Raw genomic sequence first — 24,405 nt, forward strand, 5'->3', positions numbered from 1 at the left:
AAATTTCTATGGTACTAAACCACTACTATTTTGGGACTACTTCGTTAAAGCAGTGAGTGTTACCTAGCTTAGACAGGGGCCCACTATATCCAAGCACTGTGCTAAGTGCTGGATGTATGATGAGAAGCAAAGGAATCATGGTCCCTGGTTCATGAGTCTTTTTATTTTTTTAAGATTTTTTTTTTTTTTTTTAACTTGTCAGGAGAGAGAGAGTGTCCACAAGCAGGGTAAACGGCAGGCAGAGGGAGAAGCAGGCTCCCTGCTGAGCAAGGAGCCTGATGCTGGACTTGATCCCAGGACCCAGGGATAGTGACCTGAGCTGAAGGCAGTTGCTTAACCAACTGAGCCACCCAGGTGTCCCTGGTTCATGAGTCTTAAAAGTTAGTCATGAAGGATAAAAATAAACAAGAAAAAAATATATATACAGTCACTTCCTGCAGGACACCTCCCTGATTCCTGTCTTCCCTGTAGAATATATCTTGCTTTTTTTTAAAAAAGATTTTATTTATTTATTTGACAGAAAGAGAGAGAGAGAGACAGCAAGAGAGGGAACACAAGCAGGGGGAATGGGAGAGGGAGAAGCAGGCCTCTCGCTGAGCAGGGAGCCCCGTGCAGGGCTTGATCCCACTACCCCAGGATCATGACCCGAGCTGAAAGCAGTCGCCTAATGACTGAGCCACCCAGGCACCCTGTATCTTGCTTTTTATTTTATTTATTTATTTATTAAAACGATTTTATTTATTTATTTGACAGAGATCACAAGTAGGCAGAGAGGCAGGCAGAGAGAGAGAGGAAGGGAAGCAGGCTCCCTGCGGAGCAGAGACCCCCGATGCGGGGCTCGATCCGAGGACCCCGGGATCATGACCCAAGCCGAAGGCAGAGGCTTTAACCCACTGAGCCACCCAGGCGCCCCATGTATCTTGCTTTTTAATAACCAAACTTCAGAGAACATATTTTTCCCCGATACAGTGTTCAATATTTGTATAGGAAATGTTTATATTTATATCCTTCCTCCAAACTCAATACTTTTTTTATTTTTTTAAATTTTTATTATTTTTTTAAATTTCTTTTCAGTGTTCCAGAATTCATTGTTTATGCACCACACCCAGTGCTCCATGCAATACGTGCCCTCCATAATACCCACAATACATTTTAAGACAAAATGATGTGTATAAAATATCCTGCATTTTATTTCAAATACAATTGGTAAAATACCAGAATCACAAATAGGTATTTTTTTCAACTTTTAATTTTCAAACGTTTCAAGTCTAAAAACCAGAGAAGTTTAAAGAACACACGTACCTTCATCCAGAGTGACCAATTGGTAACAATCAGACATATTTGTTACATCTCTCTTTCTTTCTTTTTTTTTTAAATTATTTATTTGTTTGATAGACAGAGATCACAAGTAGGCAGAGAGAGGAAGGGAAGCAGGCTCCCCGCTGAGCAGAGAGCCAGACGCTCTGAAGGCAGAGGCTTTAACCCACTGAGCCACCCAGGCGCTCCTATATCTCTCTTTCTAAACACGCAGGTGTGTGCAAGAACTCACACACACATACACACACACACTTTGCTGAACCATTTGAAAGTAATTTGCAGGCATGGTGATACTTTATCCCTAAATTCCTCAGTATTTATCTCCTATGAACAAGAACATTTTCCTACATGATCATAATACCACTATCACACCCAAGAAATTAAAGATAAATACACAATATTATCTAATATACAACCTATGCTAAAATCCCATTTGCCTATAGCTGATTTTTATTAACTTATTTATTATCCCTTTATCTCCAAAATAATACTTCTGCTCCCCAATAATTATAAGTCCTCTCCAAACCTAAACCAATCTTAACTTAATCCATAGACTCTGTGCAATTTCAAACAAAATCCCAGCTCATATTACTTTACAGATATTGATAAGCTGATTCTAAAGTTCATATGGGGAGCCAAAAGACCCAGAATAGCCAACATAATATTGAAGAAGAACAAAGTTGGGAAACTGATGTTATCTGACTTCAAGACTTACTATAAAGCCACAGTAATCAATACAGTGTGATATTGGCAATAATAGATCAATGGAAGAGAATAGAGAGCCCAGAAACAAATCCCCATAAAGACAGTCAACTGGGAGCTCCTGGGTGGCTCAGTCATTAAGTGTCTGCCTTCTGCTCAGGTCATGATCGCAGGTTCCTGGGATCAAGCCCTGCATCGGCTCCCTGCTAAGTGGGAAGTTTGCTTCTCCATCTCCCACTCCCCCTGCCTATGTTCCCTCTCTTGCTCTCTCTCTCTGTTAAATAAATAAATAAATAAATAAATAAAATCTTAAAAAAAAAGACAGTCAACTGATTGTTGACAAAGGAGCAAAGATAATGCAATGGACCAGTTATTCCTTTCAACAAATGATGCTGAGATAACTGGATCATATACAGGCAAAAATTAAGTCTAGACACAGATCTTACACTGTTCACAAAAATTAACTCAAGATGGGTCATAGACTTAAATGTAAAACACAAAATTATGAAACTCCTAGAAGAAAACATCAGAGAAAACTTAGGTGACATTGGGTTTGGCAATCACTTTTTAGATACAAGGCCAAAGACACAATTTATAAAATAAATAAATGATAAGATGAACTTTACTAAAATTAAAAATTTCTTCCTGTGAAAAACAATGCCAAGAGACTGAGAAGAGAAGTCACAGAATGAGAGAAAATATTTGCAAACCCCCCCCATCTGATAAGATACTTTTATTCAAAATGTAAAAAAGAAATCTTAAAACTTGGAGCACCTGGGTGGCTCAGTGGCTTAAATCTCTGCCTTTGGCTCAGGTCATGATCTCAGGGTCCTGGAATCGAGTCCCATGTCGGGTTTCCTGCTAAGTGGGAATCCTGCTTCCCACCCTCTCTCTTCCTGCCTCTCTGCCTACTTGTGATCTCTCTCTCTCTGTGTCAAATAAATAAATAAAATCTTTAAAAAAAGAAATTTTAAAACTTAACAAGAAAACCATCTCATTTAAAAATGGGCCAAAGACCTTCAAGGGCATCTTATCAAATGTGGCATACAGATGGAAATAAGTACATGAAAAGATGCTCTCCAACATATGTCATCAAGGAACTGCAAATTAGGACAACAAAGAGATGCCACTACACTTTGATTAGAATGGCCAAAATCTGAAGCAATGACAACACCAAATGTTGGCAAGGATGTGGAGCAACAGAGACTCACATACATTGCCGGTGGGAATGCAAGATACCAGCAATTTGGAAGACAGTTTGGTGGCTTCTTATAAAAATAAACAGTCCTGCCATACAATCCAGAAATCCTGTTTCTTGGTATTTACGCAAAGGAGTTGAAATTTTATGTCCACACAAAAACCTGCACATAGATGTCCATAACAGCTTTATTCGTAGTTGCCAAAACTTGGAACTAACAACATGTTCTTCGGTAGATGAATGGATAAATAAACTGTGGTACATCTGGACAAGGGGATATTTTTCTGTGCTAAAAAGAAATGAGCTATCAAGTCATGAAAAGACATGCAGGAAACTTGACTGCATATAACTAAGTGAAGGAAGCCAGTCTGAAATGACTGTATACTGTATGATCCCAAATATATGACAGTCTAGAAAGGACAAAACTATGGAGCTGGTAGACAAGTGGTAGTACTATCTCCATACAAAGTGGGAGAGGAGGCATTCTATTTCTTTTTTTTTTTTTAAAGATTTTATTTATTTATTTGACAGACAGAGATCACAAGTAGGCAGAGAGTCAGGGAGAGAGAAAGAGGGGGAAGCAGGCTCCCTGCTGAGGGGAGCCCAGTGTGGGGCTGAGGCTCTATCCCAGGACTCTGGGATCATGACCTGAGCCGAAGGCAGAGGCTTTAACCCACTGAGCCACCCAGGCGCCCCAGGCATTCTATTTCTATTCTATTGTATTCTAGCTACCTCTAGTTAGCAACAAACAGTCAACAAGCCTGGCCACCTGGGCTCTAGATTTAGACTCCCTGCTTTTCAACTAAAGCCCTGCCAATTGTTTGAACTCTGGTTACTTACTCATTCCACCTCTCTAAGCCTCTGTTACTTTGATTAGTAAAATGAGGACAATGGTTCCGACATAGAATTACATGAATTGATGTGTATAAAGAGCATATTAATGTGCCCAGGATAAAATCATAGCTATCACATACTGCATGCCTATTTTCAAACGGCAGGTCCCCTTGTCAAAGTAATTTTGCAGGCCTCAGAAGGGCATATGGGCATATCAGTTTCTCCACTGGAGTCTGCTCTGAGCCATGGGGGCTAGCCCTATTTTTAACTTCAGTGTTAGATCCTGAAACTGTGTGCACTCATCGATGTCTGAATTCTTGCACTCAGCATAATGTTTTGCTTCCTAACATTTTGTCACAAAATGTTCATTCATAAAAAAGGAAAACCAGAGTGTCCGAACATTTACTTTGTGTTAGGAAAGGGCTCCTCACTGTGGGGCAACAAATGGAAGTAGGTCATTGCAAGTAAGGAACAGCAGCATGGAAATAGCCACATCTGTACCTAGGCTTGGCCTACATCTGTGTCAGCATCTCCCTCCAGGCCTGGGACATCATTGAACCAGCTGGTGGCCTTGGGCTCTGATGATTTCTCTTTCCTCTGCCCTTGACTGTCTTACTCTGTCACACTCTGTACTCAACATATTCCTTTAGTCCTTCATGAAAGCAGATAACAGATAGAACTCCAACGGACCAAAGGAGAAATCAGATGGACATGGAAACTAGCAAAATACAGTAGAGGGATGCGTGATCACTGCAACAAAAGATAATTAAATCCTGGTTAACAAAAAGAAGAGGGTCAAGGACTGAGCCAACACTTAAGGAGGAAACGAAAGAAAGGAAGTCTATCTATAAAGAGAACAGGAATGACCAGAGAGATGGGAAGTTAATCTGGAGAGAGTTGGCTCCTAGAAGCAAAGGAAGAAAGGAAAGAAAGGGGAAAAGAAAAGAAGAAAAAAGAAAGGAACAAAGGGAAAGAAAGGAACAAAGGGTTTCCATAAGTAGGAAGGGGGCAGATCAAATGTGACCAACTAAGATGTGGTATGCCTATCAGATTAGGAAACCTCATCAATCTTTTCCCATTCCACTTGGGAAGCTCTGGCAACCAGGCCTTTCTTTTGTAGATGGGAGATTAAAAGAGTCATCCCTGATAAATCTGAGCAATTTAAAGGAAAACTGAACATACTGACAATGGCATTTCCCCTAGGAAATAGCTCAACCAGATCCTCCCCTGAGATGTTCAGAACGGATTAGACCTATTTAGAAGGTCAAAGCTTCCACTCCACTTTTGTTTGCCTGTTTTTTGTTTTGTTTGTGTTTTTTAAAAATTATTTTATTTTTAATTTTATTTTATTAAAAAAATTTTTTTTTATTTGGCAGAGAGACAAAGAGGACGAGCAGGCCCCCACTAAGCAAGGAGCCTGATGTGGGACTCAATCCCAGAATCCTGGGATCCTGACCTGAGCCAAAGGCAGATGTTTAACCAACTAAGTGTCCCCGCCTGTTTGTTTTAAAAACAACTTTATGTAATTTGCATAGATAAATGCAATCCTTTAAAGTGTACGGTTCAGTGACTTTTGACAAATATATACGCCCATGTAACTACCATCTAATCACTGTACAGAATATTTCCATCACCCCAAAATTTTTCTTGTGCTCCTTTACAATCAACACTTTCTTCTCAGGCAAACACCGGTTTACTTTCTGTCACTATAGATTAGTTTTGTGTTCTAGAATGTCATATAAATAAACCATACAGTACTTTGTGTACTGTAAAATAAACTATATTTGTAATTTTTGTGTGTCTGGATTCTTTCACTCAGCACTGTTTTCTTCCTAAACCTTTAGTTATAAAAATGCTCAATCATAGAACAAAACTGAAAGAATTTTACAGTAAATACCCATATACTTACCACTAGATTATACTACAGTTGACCCTTGAATAATGTGGGGGATTAGGGATGCCAATTGCCTGTACATTAAAAATCCATGTACAACTTCTTTTCTTAAAGACTTTATTATTTTTTTAAAGTAATCTCTATACCCATCATGGGGCTCGAACCCACAACTCTGAGATCAAGAGTCACATGCTCCACCAGCTTAGCCAGCCAGGTGCCCCCATGTATAACTTTTGACTCCCCAAAAGCTTAACTACTAATAGTCTACTGCTGACCAGAGGCCTTACTAATAACATAAATAGTGATTAACACAGAGTTTGTATGTTATATGTATTATAGGCTGTATTCTTCCTAAAAAGTAAGCTAGAGAAAAGAAAATGTTATTAAGAAAATCATAAGGAAGAGAAATACACTTAGAGAACTGTAAAAACTCTGCATAAGAGTGAACTTGCACAGTTCAAAGGTGTTGTTCCAAGGGTTTACTGTATTAGATTCTACTATTCTTGCTTTCATACATCCTTGTGTCCATTTATCAACCCATCTCATTTTTTTCTGTATTTTAAAGACCTCAGTACATTTCCCCTAACTACTTCAGCATGCATATCAGACATAATTATCCACATTATTGCATGAATCTGTTGCTTGTTTCTTTTTACTACTGAGTAGTATTCCATTGCATGGATATAGCACAGTGGTTTATCCATTTACCTATTGATGGATATTTTTTTTTTTTTAGATTTTATTTATTTATTTGGCAGAGAGAGATCACAAGCAGGCAGAGAGGCAGGCAGAGAGAGAGGAGGAAGCAGGCTCCCTGCTGAGCAGAGAGCCCGATGCGGGGCTCGATCCCAGGACCCTGAGATCATGACCTGAGCCGAAGGCAGCGGCTTAACCCACTGAGCCACCCAGGCGCCCCATATTGATGGATATTTAAGTTATTCCCAGTTTGGGGTTATTACGAGTAAAGCTGCTATGGCCGTTCACATACAAGTCTTGTAGAGATATATGCTTTCATTTATTTTGAGTAAGTACTGAAGAGTACATATGTTGGGTCATACGGTAAGTATATGTTATGATAAATAGCCAAACTGTTTCCCGGGTGGTACCATTTTGCATTTCTGCTAGCACTGTTTTAAAGTTGCACTTGATCTGGGGCACCTGGATGGCTCAGTGGGTTAAGCCTCTTCCTTTGGCTCAGGTCATCATCTCAGGGTCCTGGGATCGAGCCCCACATCTGGCTCTCTGCTCAGCGGGGAGCCTGCTTCTCCCTCTCTCTGCCTTCCTTTCTGCCTACTTGTGATCTCTCTCTATCAAATAAATAAATATGATCTTTAAAAAAAAAAAAGTTGCGGTTGATCTCTATTCTCACTGATGCTTTATATTGTCAGTTCTTTTGATTTTAGCTATTCCAGTAGGTTTTTATTTATTTATCTTAAAGATTTTATTTATTTATTTGACCAGAGACAGCGGGAAAGGGAACACAAGCAGAGGGAGTGGGAGAAGGAGAAGCAGGCTTCCCACCAAGCAGGGAGCCCGATTTGGGGCTTGATCCCAGAACCCTGGGATCATGACCTGAGCAGAAGGCAGATGCTTAACCTACTGAGCCATCCAGGTGCCCCTCTGGTAGGCTTTTAATTTGCATTTCCCTAATAACTATTAATATCACCTATCATTTCCTGTACTTGTTGGCCATTGTGTATCCTATTTTGTGATGTGTCTGTTCAAATATTTGGCACGTTTTAAAAGTGGGTTATTTATTTTATTATTATTGTTCATATATTCAAGTTTTATGTCCATGGCAAGATCTATATTGGAAATATTTTCCCCTGGTCTATGGTTTTTCCATATTTTTATTTTCAGTCTACTTGTATCTTCGAATCTAAAGTGTTTTCCCTATAGACAGTTCTAGTTGGAGTCTTAGTCCAGTCTAACAAGCTTTCCTTTTGACTGGATTATTTAGTGCATTTCCATTTATTGATACAGCTGGATTTGCATGTGCATTTTACTTTTACTTTTTGTTTTCTATATGCCTTGTGTCCTTTTTGTCCCTCTATTTTTCTTTTCCTTTTGCATTAAGTGAACATTTTTTAATGCAGCATCTTAATTTCTTTTTTTTTAAAGATTTATTTATTTATTTATTGGACAGACAGAGATCGCAAGTAGGCAGAGAGGCAGGCAGAGAGAGAGGAGGAAGCAGGCTTCCCGCAGAGGAGAGAGCCCAATGTGGGGCTCGATCCCAGGACCCTGGGATCATGACCTGAGCCGAAGGCAGAGGCTTTAACCCACTGAGCCACCCAGGCACCCCAACATCTTAATTTCTTTAATGATTTTTCAACATGTGTTTTTGAGTTATTGTTTTAGTGATTTCTCTAGGATATACCATATACATCTTAACTTATCAGAAGCAGCTGGGATTTACATTAGATAGTTCCAATGATACGTAGAAATGTTACTCCTATAGAGCTCTATTTCTTCTTTCCCCGCTTTGTGGTATTTTGTTATATGTATTGCATCAATTAATGTTACACATCCCAAAGTACATTGGTACAATTATTGCTTTACCATCTGTAGTAATTTCCTTATCCTGGTATATCTTGGCTTCTACCCCCCTCCTTTGTGCTATTATGGCAGATATATTTCACATACTTTAATTTCTATTGTTATAGTCACAACAATTATATTACTTTAGGCAATTACTTCTCAAATCCATTAGAAGGAAGAGAAAAATAATTAATACTGTTTTTGCTTTCTCTATTTTTATTTTCTGTTTTTTTTTTTTAAAGATTTTATTTATTTATTTGACAGACAGAGATCACAAGTAGGCAGAGAGGAAGGCAGAGAGAGAGGAGGAAGCAGGCTCCCCGCTGAGCAGAGAGCCCGATTCGGGACTCAATCCCAGGACACTGGGATCATGACCCGAGCTGAAGGCAGAGGCTTTAACCCGCTGAGCCACCCAGGCGCCCATGTATCACACCTTCTTTATCCATTCATGTATTGACAGACACTTGAGTTGCTTCCATATCTTCACTATTGCAAATAATGCTGCAACAAATATATAAAAATATATATATCTTTTTGAATTCGTGTTTTCATTTTCTTTAAGTAACTACCCAGCAGTGGAATTACTGGATATTACGGTATTTCTATTTTTTTTTCACTGTTCATAGTTTATTCGGTATTTTAGCTGGTATGATACTTAGATAGTTTGTTGCACAGTTTTGTTACATTGTACGGCAATATACACTGTATTCTGACATAGATAGTACACAGAAACAGATCCTTTAGCCCCGTTCAGTACAATAGATGCAATATTGAATTTAAGCATTGGATCCCAGGCTGTGACTGGAGAAAAAAGGATGGACTAGGCATGTTGGGCTCGGGGGAAGGAATCAGGAGTTTTCTAACACCCAATGAGTACACATCCGGTTTGAAGAGCAGCGGCAGCACGTGCAGTATCGGCCGCGGCGCCTTTGGGACGGTAGAGCTGTTTTACTTTAACCAGTTTAGGACTACGCAAGACAGATACCATCTAGTATCGGGATATAGCTGCAGGGTTTGGTGAGCCATTCCTATTCGTAGCTTTGGGAAACTGATGTTTTTCCTAGGCTATTTTATTTTTTTAAGGTTTCATTTATTTATGAGAAAGGGAGCAGGAGCGAGGAGAGGAGCAGAGGGAGAAGCAGGATTCCTGCTGAGCAGGGAGCCCAACGTGGGGCTCCATCCCAGAACGCGGGGCTGGATCCCAGGACCCTGGAATCATGCTCTGAGCCAAAGGCAGACACACTTAACTGACTGAGCCACCCAGGCTCCTTTTAACCCAGGTGGGAGGTGGGGGGAGCTGCTCATTAGCCGTGGGATATTTATTTATTTATTTATTTATTTATTTTTTAAAGATTTTATTTATTTATTTGACAGAGAGAAATCACAAGTAGGCAGAGAGGCAAGCAGAGAGAGGAGGAAGCAGGCTCCCCGCCGAGCGGAAAGCCCGATGCGGGGCTTGAACCCAGGACCTGGGATCATGACCTGAGCCGAAGGCAGCGGCTTAACGCACTGAGCCACCCAGGCGCCCCGAGCCGTGGGATATTTAAATAAGGAGCTAGATCTGGGGGTCTACAGCCCTTTTGGTCCCCCAGGCTACCAAACACAGGTCTGGGAGGCGCCCGCTACCTTTTCTCACGTGAACATCTACCTGATAGGTAGATGGGCACGTGTATAAAAGCCTGATTGGGTGACAGGAGTGTGGGGGGAGGGGCTTATCAGATCAAAACAGCCAATACCAAAGAGTTCTCGGGTTCCCTCCCTATTCGTGAGCTTCCTACCATCAATAAAGTTGGCTTTGGGGCCCACAGCTCTCCCCCTGGTCTACCTCTTTATTCTTACAATTGGCAGGAGCAAGAACCTAGGGCACCAAAGGAGAAGAAATCTTGCAACAGAACTACCACCTCAGAAGCCGATTTAAGGGTGATTTAGGACCACAGTATTCCAGCAATCTTGGCCAAGGTAGGTCCTCTGCGGAAAAGGATCCTCCATCTCTGAACCACACTTAACCTTGAATTTAGCCTCAGTATCAGGCGGCTAGGGGCAGGGTGAGAACTGCGGACATCCTGCTTCTCCCACTGGGATTGTGGGGAGAGGAGGCCCTGTGTTCTTGATTGCAGCAGATGGGTCTCTGCTGAGGTGGGGGTGGGGTGGGGTGTCAGGTGGTCTTCATCGAAATACCACAGATTCTCAGTCACTTTCTTATCAAATGTTCATGGATTTTCTTGAATAGATGTTTTTTCATTTGCTCTTCTCTCCTAGGACTATTTCCAAGGCTTTAAATGATTGTTGCTTGCTTGCTTGTTTTAAAATGATCTTCATCAGGAGCATCTGGGTGGTTCAGTTGGTAGAGTATAGTAGGACTCTTGATTTTGGCTCAGGTCATGATCTCAGTCGGCATCATGAGATGGAGCCCCAAGATGGGGCTCTCTCTTGGGATTCTCTCTCCCTCATCCTCTACCCCCTCCAACCCCACGCATATGCAAGCTCTGGCTCTAAAAAGTAAAAAAACAGGGGTGCCTGAGTGGCTCAGAGGGTTAAAGCCTCTGCCTTCAGCTCAGGTCATGATCCCAGGGTCCTGGGATGGAGGCCCGCACCGGGCTCTCTGCTCAGTGGGGAGCCTGCTTCCCCACCTCTCTCTGCCTACCTCTCTGCCTTCTTGTGATCTCTGTCTGCCAAATAAATAAATAAATAAATAAATAAAATCTTAAAAAAATAAAATAAAAAATAAAAAATAATTTTCATCCGTTTCACTAGGGAGTAGGTAACCTGAGCTCCTCATGTTGTCATGCCAGTAGTTAATCTCTTGGCGGTATTCTTGTAACTTTCCCATGAGCTTAAATTGAATTGAAAAGTTAAGAAATTTAAAAAAAGGCAAGAAAATGGTTATTAGGAATAAATAGATTAAAATGTAAAGTGCTTTTACATTTGCTATTTATTCTTTTTTTAATTCTTTTTTTTTTAAAGATTTTATTTATTTGATAGATTACACGTAGACAGAGAGGCAGGCAGAGAGAGGAGGAAGCAGGCTCCCTGCTGAGCAGAGGGCCTGATGCCAGGGCTCGATCCCGGGACCCTGGGATCATGACCTGCGCTGAAGGCAGAGGCCTTAACCCACTAAGCCACCCAGGCGCCCCTTTTTGCTATTTATTCTTATTCCCATGCATTGATAACAAACACTAGCAGTGCTTGCCTGACAACCACAACTACTTCAAACAAACGTCCTGAGTTCAGAGCATATCCAGTTACTGAGAAAGGACAATTTCACTTTACCCTTCAGGGTTCTTTTGTCTGGTCTAGGAATTAAATTGACACATGACAGATTAACAGGAGAACATAAAATTTATTTGCCTTCCTATGAGGCAAATCAGGCATTTGAGGCTTATCTGCTATCCAGAGGTCAGGAGACGGGGTCAGAGGTCTGGGACTTCAAAGGGAGGGAAGATGGTTCACAGGAAGTTGAAAGAGTAAATGTTTGGTAAACAAATGTTTGCCAGTTGCACAGAAACAATGGGACCTAGAGAGGAATTTTAACACAAACAGACTTTGCTAAATTCTTCCCTGTCTAAAACACCTAGTTCATATTATACTTTAGTTGATTGACTATGGTCAGACCCCTTCCTGCCCAGAGCAGGTCCTATACCTATGTTCTTCTACACAGTTACAGGGACCTAAAATGTTCAGATAAAAATAAAAAATAAAAATAAAAAAATAAAATAAATAAAAATTAAAAATAATAAAAAATTTTAAAAAATCACCTAAAGTAATCCACATGCTAAAGGGACCCAATTTTGGGGTTCTTTCCTACATGGTAGTGAGGCTGTGGCACAGGAGTGTTTTAATTCAAAGGGACTCATTTGGTGAGTGGGAGGGATGGGGTTTTGGAATGTAGGTGAGGTTCAGGAGAGTGCTGGTCGGGAACCCAGGGCCAAGAAAGAATTATTGAGACGTCTTTGGAGCAAAATGGTGGTTTTACGAAAGCCCGGGGACAGGACCTGTGGGCAGAGAGAGGTGCTGTCCTGGGGTTGTGAGGGGCGGCTGATATACTATGAGGTTGGTGAGCTCACACTATACCAAGGAAAAGGAGGGTTTTAAAAGGATTTTCCTATGCTATAAAAGACTCACAGGATACCCGGAGGCCTTGCCATTGTCAATAAGGTTGTTTTTCCCTCTAGCCAGGCAGTAACAGGAAGAAGGTTGGGGAGGTTCCTGGCGGAACATTACACTCTGCCCCGCCCGCTTCAAGTGTCTGCCAATGGGGTACAGGTTATGTGGACGTTTAATTGCACCTATATTTCCTTCGGGAAACTAGGTTATTGGTAGAAGTGCTTTGTTCTTATAAATTGCTAAGACATACTGTAAAGTGAGGGAGACTCTTGTCTAGCAGAATTGTGATCTCTATAGGTCAACTATTGGTTTTTCCTTTCCTTATCTTCAGGGCAGCCAGGAGTCTGAGTAATGTCACATATATCCCATCTGGGGGAGGGGGTTGTAGGGTGTCGCCTTCTACTTTGTCCTCATCTAGCCTTCTCCTCCCTCATCAGGTGGTGGGGGGCGATCTCTGGGCCTGACACAGTGAAGGGTAGGTCATCAACATTTCTCAGTGTAAACCGGAGAGAAGTCTTAAATGAGAAAGGCCGAGGGAGGCGGGACTGGGCTAGCAGACGCCACGTCCCCTAGCAGGCTTAGGCTTTCAGTTTCCTTTTCCCCATCCTGCCGGGGATTTTTCAGGCGTCACTGTCAGCGAAGCTTAAGAAGAGCCCCGCGGTGAGCACGACCGGTATGTGCCCAGACTTGCCCCCTTGGCTCCCTTCCCAACCCTCCCCCGATCCTAGAACCTTTGCTGAGGGGCCCTGGCGTCGCCTCTCCCGCCCCTCCCAGCTTCTCCTGCAAAAACTCTTCCCGGAACTGGCCTGGGACAGGCCGTGCCAGGGCAGGGGTTGGGGAGAAGTGGGCTTTCCAGGAGATGATGACTCAGTCCCTAGGGTCCTCATTTGCTGTTTGTGGGACAGGGACAGGTGCAGGCGGAGGGAGGGACAGCCCCGGGACAAACCTCCAGACAAACAGGCTCCCCCCACCCCAGATTTCAGGTGGGCCCCCGGAGGCCGCAGGAAGCCCGGGTGCTGTCCAGCGCGCCCCCGCGCACCGTGTTCTTGCCCCACACCGCAGCTCCGGAGGACGTGTAAACGTTGCTTAAAATAACCCCGAGAGTTCCTGGGGCGCCCTCACTTCTGGGGCAAACTGTTCAAAGGTTCGGCAGCCGCCTTTCGGAAAGCTGATGAGAAGGAAGACTGTTGCTGCTCCACGGTGGTAGCTGGCCCGGCCTGCAGTTTTTACTCTACTGCGGTAGCCGGGCGAAATAGTGCCGGGTTGTTTTGCACAGCAGTGTAAGATGTATTTCCGCAAACTGCAGGGCAACGTCTTTGCTAAAGTTTGGCGTGACTGGTAAGAGTTTTGTAAAGCCTTAACATAGACTCGTTCCCGGCTCCCAGCCTTTCCCCTTCTTCAGAACAAACAAACAAAAAACCTCAAAACAAAAAAACGTTAAGTTGATTCCAAGATGTTCCTGCTTGATGGTGTCCGGATTTGGACAGGACATGTTCTTTTTAAACATTAACGGGGGAATGCAATAGAACAAAGGCCAGGGAGGTCTGTTTTTGTTCTAGAGAACAGGAAATGAGTAGGGCGTGGGTTAGTAAGGGCTCTAAAGCCCTCTCCAATTATTTTCATTTGTTGACATTTGAAATTTATTTACGCTGTGAGACTTCAGTCCCAGTAGGGAGAGCGCTGTGTCGCGCGTTTTGGACACGGACAAACCTGGATAATCTAAAACTAAGACTGGGCTCTAGTGGGCTTGACCTACTTTAGGTAAGATATTTCAGAGAAGAGGGACAGAATTTTTGGTATTTTCCCTCTACTGGTTCCCCTAAATAATTTTACAAAAACGTTGCCTTGGGGGCGCCTGGGTGGCTCAGTCCTTAAGCGTCTGCCTTTGGCTGAGGTCATGATCCCAGAGTCCTGGGAGAGTCTTGGGATCAAGCCCCGTATCCGGCTCCCTGCTCAGTGGAGAGCCTTTTCTCCCTCTCCCACTCCCCCTGCTTGTGTTCCCTCTCTCGCTGTGTCTCTGTGTCAAATAAATAAAATCTTAAAAGAAAAAAAGTTGCATTGGGAGAAAATTTGGCTTAACTCCAAAATTACAAAGGAAAAAAAGAAAAGAAAAGCCTCAGGACTGGAGGGGAATTTTGAAGGTTTGCCGTGGAGGAGTTTTCAGGGTAACACCTGTCTTTCTTACAGCTTCTAGGATGGACGTCCTGATTAAAATGGCTTTTTCTAACGACTAAACGTTTTCTATTTTCTATTTTTAACTGACATTTGCACTTCTCTTTAACACTGTATTACTTACTAGCTGGCACCCGCTTTCGAAGGTGAGCCTGCAGCGGTGGGGGGCCCCTTGCGGTCCGGGAGTTGCGCACGACCGCAGTGGGTCTCTGGAGGGAGCGTCGTCCCCGCTGTCCGCCGCGCGGGGGCGGGGGGGGGGGGACCCTGCTGGAAACCGCGGCGGAAATAGGTTTCGTCTCTGCCGCGCGCTGGAGTCGCGGCTTTGCCCGCAGCGTGGAGGTGGGGACCATTCGCAGCGCCCACTAATTCTCCTCCCGCAGCACGTAATTTCCCCGAGCTCCACGTGGTCCTTTGCTTACCCCAGGGAAGTTTCGGCACTGTCGTGGGTGTACTCTTGCGGAGTTTTTTTTAGGTGCGGGGGCGGAGGGTTCTTAAGTCTTGAGTCTCTGGTGGGCTGCCTGGAGAAGGCTTCCCGGGCTTAGCAGGAGGAGGATCCCGGAAGCCACCTGGAGCGTCCACCTGTTGATGGGTGCGACGCTGCCCTCCCGTTTCCGAAATACTCGCAACGCCGGTTTCCAGGAGCTGCAGGTCCCTCGCCGGTGGGTCTCGCTCCCGCCTGCGACCCAGCGGGAAGAGCCGGGGCTGCCCGGGCGTGAGTAGACTGTGAATCCTGTCCGTCTCTCTTGTCTCCACCTGCGCCCCGTCCTGCAGTCGCCTGGGCTCCCGGGGTGTAAGGGCACTGGTCCTGATCCCCCTCCCCCCCCCCCCCCCCCCCCCCCCCCGCCGCCAGAAATGGATTGAGCCACTTTTAGCCCTTCTGGCCCCCTGGGGAACTTGCCTACGGCAGTCCCAGTCCCCCAGTCCGGAGTCACCAGGGGTGTCACTTGTTCAATCTCAGGAATGGACTCCGTTTGATTATTTTCTTCCCTGTAGGGCCGCCAAGGCTAATTAAAATCGTACTTATGGACGGGACTGCCTCCTTTCCTTTGATTCAGTGTAATCCTGCCAACATTTATTGAGCTCCTATGGGCCAGGCTGAGTTCTGGGTGCTGGGGACATAGAGATGCATCTGAACTTGATTCCTTCCCCCAGAAGCCCGCAGAGTGGTTGGGGAAGATGAGCAAAGTACTTCCGCGGGTAACTTAGATTCAAGGCAGCCTAGACAGGGGCCAGTGACGGCCAAGAATGAGAGGAAGACCACGTTGGAGAAGTAATGACAGGTAACAAGCAGCGTGCACTCACGCTCATTTTTGCTTTCCTTACTATATACATCAGTGAGGTTAAGAAACTATCATTAGGGTAATGCCCTATTTCTCCTTTATGTTCAGCTCCTGACACTCTAGGAAGACTTCATAACCCACCACCATATGTTCCCTTCCTCTCTACTTTCATACACTTGGTGGCTGTCTTTACACTTACATAAATAACACTCTGTATTGTATTGCTTTTCTTCAAAAACTTTTCAGTTAAGTTGTAATATAATTATCTGTGTTAAAATATATGCCAAGTAAATAGAGAAAGCCCTTAGGAGTCCCCTATTCCCTAAGATAATGGAAGGTTGAAGTTTAATGTTTTTTTTTTTCCAGACATGTTATGCACACAAATACAGACTTTGAAATGTGTGTGTGTGTATATATATATATATATTTTCCTATTTTGTATGATGTTGTTTCTTCAATTGCATCTCAGCAATGTTTATTTTTTCCTATTAACATCTCTTGTTTTCTTAGCTGGAATTTCGCTCCCCTCTGGTGTCAGTGTTTCTAATGAAAGATTTTTTTTCCTAATGACCAGTTTTCTTGTTTTTGAGAATGTGTGTATCCACAATTTACACTTAATTCATTTGCTTGTTTATATATTTCCAATGTTTTTTCTCCCTCAGTTCTCCTTTGACCCCATGTACATATGAATATATGTATATATATATATGTATATATATATACATATATATATATATATAATTTTCTTTCCAGATAAAACTGCTTCTTCTCTGTTGGTCTCTGCTTTTAGCCACTTTGTCCTTATTTGGCCATTTAAGTTTTTGTGCAAAAAAGACCAACGGCTTCTTCATTGTTTTCCTCTTATTCTGTACATTGGGTTGGATGTCATCTTTGGTAATTCAGTGCTTATGAAAGAATGAATGTTCACCCATGGGATACCACTTTCGTTTGTATATTCAAGATGGTTTGTGTCTTCCCCAGTTGGAGAAATTAACCTATTTTATTTACGTTAATATCTATATACTTAATTTTTCAGTATAATTTAAAAAATTCCCTTGCAGCTACTTGCCCCAAGGTTTAAAATGTTCCTCAGGCTACTGTCTTCAGTCTGTCATCTGATTTTACAAGTGGGAACCAAAGCTTCCTCATCTACTTGATAAATTCTTGAGCTTTCTTTTCTTTTCTTTTTAAAAAATCTTTTGGATCTTCCCTTTAGCTTCTATATCTCTTGTTTGTTTTTGGTTTTAGATTTTACTTGAAGCTTTCAAAAAGTATAGTTTTTAAAATCAGTGATATTTGTTTTAAAGAGTAGACACATGACAAATCTGGCTTGGATACTATCTGGCAAATGAACCAAATTCCTTGCAAGAATGACCAAAGCTTGATTCAGAGTTGAGTAAAATAAATCAGTAATAAGTAAATCCCTTCATTCGCATGTACTGAGCATCTGCGTTTACGGAGTCTATCTTTTTCAGCTGGATTGTCAACAGGAATGTCAAGGAGCCTAGAAAGAGGGAGTGGGCAGGAGATCAGAACAGTTAAATAGGTACCGGAGATAGTGATGGGGCTGAGGCAAATGGGGAATTTTTATTTTCTTCTTTACTTTTCTCCATTCTCCAGATTTTCCTATAGCATGCAAGGAGTGCTTTAATAATTAGAAAAACGAATGCTATATAGGAAGAATGGCAAGGGCTTTATATCTCCAATATTATGCACAACTCATGATTTTTTTTTTTTTAAGATTTTATTTATTTATTTGACACAGAAAGAGAGATCACAAGTAGGCAGAGAGACAGACAGAGAGGGGAAAGCAGGCTCCCCGCCGAGCAGAGAGCCCGATATGGGGCTCGATCCCAGGACCCTGAGACCATGACCTGAGCTGAAGGCAGAGGCTCAACCTACTGAGCCACCCAGGCGCCCCCAACTCATGATTTTGAACAGGACTTTCTCCTAACGGGTCAACCTTGGAGGATCCATTGTATGAACTGAGCAAATAGACTTGCTAGGTTGACTTTTTAGTTCAAGCTCGTCTTGTATAAATGGGCTTCAGTGCAGAGAAATGTCTGCTAAATATTTTATTTTAGTGTGGCATAATGGATACCTTGGACAGATAGGGTTGTTTCTTGAGACCGTTAACGATTCTTCTGATGAAAACCTTGAGGAGAAGGATTGTGTATTTTCCTATTGTGGTTGCCTGGTGATAAAGATGTCACTACAAAGAACTGAGGCTAAGTTACAGCCCTCCTTTGCTCTACTTGGAACTAAGATCTGGTGTTTGAACTCCGGCTTTGCTGCAGCATTAAAACTCAGCTTTTCCTGTTGCTTTTTGTTGTTGAGGAAATTGAAACCTCAGATAAAGTGATAAATTCAATAAATGTTTCACACTGTCCTCTGCCCATTTCTCAGTCACATGAGTGAATATATTGCTAGCTCATAGACAATTAGTTGTGTCTTAAATTTACACTGTCTCATACAAGGTGTCAGTAATTTTGATGATGTCCTGTTGGATGCAATAATTCTTTAAATTTAAGCAATTTTTGAGGCCATCCTGAGAGAATTATACCACATGCAGAGGACTGGCCTAGAGGTTTGGCAAAAATGAAAATCCTGATGCGTAAATGTTAGAGTTTTATAAATTTTGAGCCAAAGGTACAGTGAGATAGACCTTATGTTAAATGGCCAGGGGAGGGGCGCCTGGGTGGCTCAGTGGGTTAAAGCCTTTGCCTTCAGCTCAGGTCATGGTCTCAGGGTCCTGGGATCGAGTCCCGCATCGGGCTCTCTGCTCAGCAGGGAGCCTGCTTCCTCCTCTCTCTCTGCCTGCCTCTCTGCCTACTTGTGATCTCTGTCTGTCAAATAAATAAATAAAATCTTTAAAAAATAAATAAATAAATAAATAAATAAAAGGCCAGGGGATGTCTGCTGAGTTTGGCTCGAGATGTTGTATTTTGCTTTCTCAAGATGCGGTCCCGCCAGCTCTTAGGAAGCCCTTCATGGAGGGGCACCAGGCCTCTTACAATTCTAGTGTAAGCCAGTCTTAAACAATAGCGTTGTTATCCTTTATCTTTGCAAAACCTTGCTTTCACAATCTGTTTCCTGGACCTAACAACCAGGTTCCTGGTATGATATGTATGCCAGCTCCTTCTTGCTTCATCATAGCTTACGAAAGGATGAGTAGGCATCACACATGTGTGGGCCTGCTGGAGTTGTGTAATGAAGGCCAGGCTGTTCTTGGGACAGTGGGCTTGGCAGGCCTGACCAGGGCTCACCACAGCCTAATGAAGGTGGGTGAGAACCTACCTGTTTCCAAGGACCTTACTCCCTATGATAGATACCCAACTAGAGTAAGATAAATGTCAGAAGAAAGTACAAACAGTGCTGGGAAGCAGCGGGAGATGACCCTGACTTAGGAAGAAGCAGCAGGAAATGACCCTGACTTAGGGATCAAGATAAGCCTAAGGAAGAGAAGCCTCAGAAGATGTGATAGAATTTTGATGGGCAGAGACTGGGAAGAGGGAAGGAGCTTTTCAAAGGGAGGCAAATACTTGAGCAAAGAGATTGGGACAGAAAAGCCCTGTCCAGAGAACATTGAGATATCTATCTGTCATGAGTTAAATCACGAGTTGGGGAGAACTCTCAGGTCTTCTTGGGGAGATACTCCTAGGTACTTGGCTAGGTAGGGGAAGTTTGCCCTCGTGGAAATTTAACTTTGGTTAAGGTGGAATGGACCATGGGGCGCCTGGCTGGCTCAGTCGATTAAGCTCAGTCCTGGCTCAGGTCACGATCCCAGGGTCATGGGATCAAGCCTTGTGTCGGGCTCCCTGCTTAACGGGGAGTCTGCTTCTTTCTCTCTCTACCTCTTCTCCTGCTGGTGCTCTCTCTCTCTCTCTCTCAAATAAATAAATAAATAAAGGCTTAAAAAGATTGGGTGCCTAGGTGGCTCAGTTGGTTAAGCCTCTGTCTTCTGATTGGGTCGTGATCCCAGGATCCTAGGATCGAGTCCCGCATTGGGCTCCCTGCTCCTCAGGGGACCTGCTTCTCCCTCTGCCTCTTTCTCTGTGTCTCTCATGAATAAATAAAGTAAAATAAAAAAGATGGAGTGGGCCATTGCATTGAATGGGTTTACTTTTATTGACCTTGGTGATTCTGCTTATATTTTTGTATCTAATTAAATGATTCATACTCTCCTCTCCATCTAGAGCCTTTCTTGTTCTGTGGTTCTTTCATTTTCATTCCCTCATTTTCTGCCATCTCTATGCAACTGTTATGAACCAGGGAGGTGATGGGAGGTGATGTTATGTTGGCATTTGTGGGAGCTTCCCTGAGAGTCATGGGACTGAGCCCCATTAAAGAACTTCATAAAAATATCTTCAAGTCTGATGTCATTTTATAATTGAGATTATCTGTTGTTTGTGGGCAATTTGCTACAATTGAAATGCATGCCTTGTGAAGCCAAATAATGTTTTAATGTCTATTTTTAGCTCCCAGTGCATAATAATGGTCAGTAACACCTCCAATCGGCAAGTGTTTATGGCTCAGCCTTGGTACACGGTCATCTAGACTATGTTTGAGTAGGTTTCTGCAGCATTCCAGAAATCAGGAGCCACAGGATGATCTATTATTTATAGACCGATTATTTATAAACCTCACGTTAAATATCTGTGTGTGTGTTGGGGGGTGTCATGCCAAATGGCACTTCATGTACCCTTTTAGGTTTAAAATGCCTCACTCAGGTGGAAGAGGAAGGATGGGTTCATTCTATTAGCTGCTTGAATCGTTACACGCACAGCCTACCGCCACTGATTCTGTACATGCGTGGAGGAGGAAGGCGGCTTTTCTTAGGTTCAGGATGACTTCATGGAATTCCCGTGAGACAGCCATATCCTCTTTTGCCCAGGATCACATAACCCTTCTCCCCGATCCTTTCAGAGTTTCCTGGGCAACTCTCTGAGGGACTTGACCTTCGTGTTTCAGTGGGGATCTCCAGACGCCTGAAAGTTCCAGCTTTGCCTGATGCTTCCTGCTGCTGGCGAGGCAGGCTGTCCTCCATCACCCCGAGTTTGGTGGTGTCCTGGAGAGTTACATTTGCTTTCGTGCTGTGGCCTTTCTTGTTTTCCTGCCACCCCGTGACTTTGCTTCAGGTAGAGAAGCAACACAAAGAATGGGGGGTTCAGTATATCTTTGAGTAGTTGAGGTGTGTCGGGAACCAGTCATGCTGGGTGACTGTGTTACTGATTACAGAGACTGTCATGTGCTTCAGATACCAGATGGTTTGGAGGCAGAGTTGACATTGTGTGAGAAAGACTGAGAAACCCGACTTCGGTCAACCGCATTTTACTGTCACCTGTTGGGGCTGATGCCTGCTCCCAGGGAGGTATGGCCATCATGCTGTGATGATACAAAGAAGTTACTGGCCAAGTCTGTGTAGACTCTTCCCGGGGAAGCTTTACACAGTAGGAGATGCTTCAGCTGGCCCTAAAAGCTGAGAAGGGTTTTTCTGGACAGGTAAGTGGAAGAGGGTAGTCCCAGCAAAGGCACAGAGGCATGGGAAAGAACTCTGTATTGAGGTTAGGTTGAAACTAAATGTGCAAACTGTGTGTGTGTTTTTAAAGATTTTTATTTATTTATTTGACAGACAGAGATCACAAGTAGGCAGAGAGGCAGGCAGAGAGAGAGGAGGAAGCAGGCTCCCCGCTGAGCAGAGAGCCCAATGCGGGGCTCGATTCCAGGACCCTGAGACCATGACCCGAGCCAAAGGCAGAGGCTTGAACCCACCGAGCCACCCAGGCGCCCCTGCAAAGTGTGTGTTAATGAGAGATGAGGGCAGGTGCTGGACCACAAGAGGCTTGAATGCAAAGAAAATTGGAACCTGCAAGGGGAGATGAGAAATCATTGGAAGGTTTGCATTAGGAAAATGGCTTAGTTCAAGTTTGGACTTCAGAAAGTTCATTCTGATAGAAGATTGATTTGGAAGGGATGAGACCATAGGCAGGAAAAACAGAAGGGCCAGGAGAAAAGTCTGGGTGAGAGATAGATGTTAGGGAACACCCTCATTTAGGGAACAGGTTCAGAAGGAGGGTACTGAGGAGTCAGAGAAGGTTAGGGATGGACTGCATAGGATATGGTGGTGTGAGGTGAGCCAGAGGAGTTTCCAGTAGTGATTAATCAGCAGCATCAGATGGGATAGAGTGCCTAGGTAAAAGAGAACTGCCAAGTGGCTTGGATGAGGCCGCTAGATCACCAAGTCCCCTTACAAGAGCACTGTTGTCAGGACTGGGACACCAGGGTGAGCAGAGTGAGGCACTCACCTTAGGCACAACATTTAAGGGGGGTGCTCAACTCAGTAATCAGGACAAATAATATTTTAGTGCAGTATTTTGAAAAAAATTGACATTCATGCAAAAAATTCACAATAAACAAACTATCAAAATTTAAAATAGACACAGCATCAGTTTACAGATTTTTCTTTGGCCTCAGTTCCAGTATGTCTGCATACTGAGTGTCGTTTTGTAAGGGATATGGTGAGAGGGAGGATACAGGAAGGGCATATTGAGTGAATCAGAATTGTAAGAGTTGAGGCACTGAGTGCAGACTCTTCCTTCATGAGGTTCCAGCTTTATGTGAAGCGAAATAAAGTGAAAGGGTTGTTGGCCTCGGGATCTCAGGCTTAAGGTTTTTTATTTTTTTTTTCCTTTTTTTAGTTTCATTTCTCTTTTTAAGAGAGGAGAGACTTGAACATGTTGATAAGCTGGAGGTAGAGAGGGGTTGATGAAAGAGTATTTGTAGGGGCTCATGGAGACGGAAGGGCACAGGGGGAGGGGATGGTCCTGGCAAGGCGAGGAGCAGCAGGTGCTGGCCCCACGGTAGGAAGGTGCGAGATTGTGGGAACTTACTTCTGATAAATGCAAGTTCAACCCATGAGAAATGGCCCTAGTAAGGTACACGAAAGCCATGAAGGTTGGAGCAGTCAGGCATAGATGGGAAGGAGCTGACCAAGGTCCTATAAAAGCCATTGTGGAGCAGTAATAAGGGGTCAGCTCAGCTTGAAGGCCACCAGTGTTTGGTGTGATCTTTCTCCCTCTCCTCAGCATGACTTGCTACTCTCAGTGTATGAGTGGCGGAGGCTCACCATCCAGAGGTGGGATGCTGGGGTGGCCAACCATCCTGAGACTCCTGGGACCGAGGAGTGTCCTGAGAACACAGACAGGATTTCTGGCATGCCAGGAGAAGTCCTGTACTGGAGGTGTTTGCAGAGTTGGTGGTCAGTAGGCAAAGGGCAAGACTACTGCAGACACTGGCCAGAGAGAGTTCCCACGTGCTCTAGGTCTAGTCTGGCTTGAAAAGGAAGTGAGGTCATTATCTGGTAGCAACTTGTGAAACTCCGTTTATTCATTGATTCATTCAACAAATACTCATGAAATGCCAGCTATGAGTCAGGCCCTGGACCCATGCACAGGAATTGCGTAGATTATCCTTCTTTGGTGGATAAGGTCAGCCAGTGCTCAGGACCTGTTCTCATCTCTGTCTAGAGGATGGAAAGGTACAAAGGTACAAACTGCGTTTTCTAGACTCCTTTGCAGCTGGCATGTGATCTAAGTTCTGCCAACTACGTGCACTCAGGTAAGATTTGTACACAGAAGTGGGTAGAGGCCAAGAGCTGACTGCTTTCCTTAGTTTCTCTGTTGAAACGTGTGATGGTGGTGAGGTAGGGATTTGGGCAGCGGTGTTATGGTGTCCAGTCACCAGCTTTGGAGATGTTGGAAGCAGGTGGGATGGTCGACTGCTCTATGATCTCTGGGTCACTTTATGCAGGTGAGCCCAGCACTCCCAGTGCTCTTCCCATTGCCCTGGCTGAGATGAGATCTTTCGGGTGCTGTAGGAGCTTTTCTCAGGAGCCCAGGCAAGAACACTTTCTACCCAGCCCTTGGAACAGTTTTGTAGGCATCCATATTAAATTTATTTCTGTTGAAAATACCTGGAGTGCTTTCTGTTTCTAGAACCTGACACGGCTCCTTTATTAGACGGTGTCACGGATATTAACACTGATGACATTGTCTTTGTTTGGTGTTAAATAGCAACTGTTCCATGACTTCTACTTGAGAAATGAAACTAGAACTGGTCTTGGGTTTAGTTGCTTTGCCTCTGAAGATTGGGGACAGTTTGAAGCACTGGAGAGAGTTTGTGTGGGTGTGGAAAAGAAAAGGGAGACAATTATCAAACTAGAATTTTCCAGTGAGGGCAGGAAAGGGGGATTGCTTACAAACTTTCGAAAACATACCCAGATGCCAGTTTTATCTGGTGAGGGAGGGTGAACTGCTTAAAGCCCTAGAGTGAAACACAACTGACAGAATATTGATCAGTCAGGA

General features: G+C 43.6%; 1 protein-coding gene across 12 annotated transcripts in view; it reads left to right on the top strand.

Annotated features, from left to right (window-relative positions):
• Window positions 1-10,313: 10,313 nt before the first annotated feature.
• Window positions 10,314-24,405, top strand: part of CFLAR (CASP8 and FADD like apoptosis regulator) — a 61,718-nt gene continuing 47,626 nt past the window's right edge. The window contains exons 1-2 of one of the 12 annotated variants that reach the window (XM_047720732.1): window positions 13,125-13,263; window positions 13,567-13,928. The gene's annotated coding sequence lies outside the window, so the exon portion shown is untranslated. Of the gene's footprint in view, window positions 10,446-13,112; window positions 13,264-13,366; window positions 13,929-14,233; window positions 14,352-14,584; window positions 14,909-15,004; window positions 15,475-15,914; window positions 16,043-20,968; window positions 21,545-21,884; window positions 23,660-24,405 lie in introns of those variants that run through there. The other 11 variants (XM_047720738.1, XM_047720736.1, XM_047720742.1 and 8 more) reach the window with 11 other exon arrangements.

Source organism: Lutra lutra, chromosome 3, assembly GCF_902655055.1.
Source record: "Lutra lutra chromosome 3, mLutLut1.2, whole genome shotgun sequence".
In the NCBI taxonomy this organism is placed as follows: domain Eukaryota; kingdom Metazoa; phylum Chordata; class Mammalia; order Carnivora; family Mustelidae; genus Lutra; species Lutra lutra.